A 1,377-nucleotide genomic window follows, 5' to 3' on the forward strand; every position below is an offset into this window, starting at 1 on the left:
GTCTTCCATATATGGAGGGCCTAGTTCAGTCCCATGGAAGTTCCACAGCTGTTGATCTAGAGTTCATGAGTTTCCATGAGCTTGGTTCAACTATCTCTATAGATTTATCCATCATGATCTTGACCTCTCTTGCTCATATATTCTCTCCCCCCTCCCTTTGATTGGATTTCCAGAGCTTGGCCTTGTGCTTGGTTGTAGGTCTCTGCATCTGGTTGCATCAGTTACTTGATGAAACTCTGTGATGATAGTTGGGGTATTTACCAATCTGATAACACAGGAATGCCAGTTCAGGTACCCTCTCCACTATTACTAGGAGTCTTAGCTGGGGTCATCCTTGTTGATTCTTGTGGATTTCCCTAGCACCAGGTTTCTCACTAACCCTATAGTGGCTCTCTCTATCAAGATCTGTTTTCATTGCTCTCCTTCTCCATTCTTCTTCCCGCTCAACGATCCTGTTCTCTCATGTTTCCATCCCCCATCCCATCCCCTTTACTGTCTCCATCACCCCCAGTTTACCCTGGAGATCTCATCTAATTCCTCTTCCCATGGCAATCCATATTTCTCTCTTAGGATCTTCCTTGTTACCTAGCTTCTCTGAAGCCAGGGATTATAGTCTGGTTATCCTTTGCTTTACATCTAATATCTACATATGAGTGAGTACATCAAGTATAGCAGCTGCGATTTCATCATTAAGGGAAATGACTATCACATATAGAAGACAGTACTTTACATGGCTCCTCTTTATCTTTCGTCTCTTATATTCCTATATCCTAGCCTTCTTCCTCCATGTTTCCTAGGCCTTAAGGCGGTGGACCAATATAGGTTAATAATTAATAATTAATAAATATCCCATTTAGAGTAAGCACTCACAATCACTAATTCCCAGCATGTTGACTAGTTATGAGTCTTTAAATTGACTGATACCCATTGCAAGCAAAAGCTTCTCCAATTGAGGTTGAGAACAGCGACAATCCATGGGCACAAACATAAATGGTATCATGAAGGCAGTTTGATAGCATGCCAATTCAGTAAACAAAAGTAGTAAGTTCCACCTAGGGCCTATGACCTCACAAATTATGGGCTTTGACCAGGTCTACAGTACCAGGCATGAACTCCTGCAGATCAACCCTCAAATCTAATGAAAAAACAGATCATTATTTCCATAGCAGTCATGCTATAACTGCTCCAGTAGGCAAAACTTGCTCAGATACATCAGTCACAGTCACAATTTCTAATGTGATTACCCCTCCTACAAGCTTTCTATCATCCTATGCTATGCTGGATAATGAAATTGAGAGACTACAGAGATAGATAGTCTATCTATCTATCTATCTATCTATCTATCTATCTATCTATCTATCTATCTATCTATCTATC

Source organism: Microtus ochrogaster, linkage group LG1 (assembly GCF_000317375.1).
Source record: "Microtus ochrogaster isolate Prairie Vole_2 linkage group LG1, MicOch1.0, whole genome shotgun sequence".
NCBI lineage: Eukaryota > Metazoa > Chordata > Mammalia > Rodentia > Cricetidae > Microtus > Microtus ochrogaster.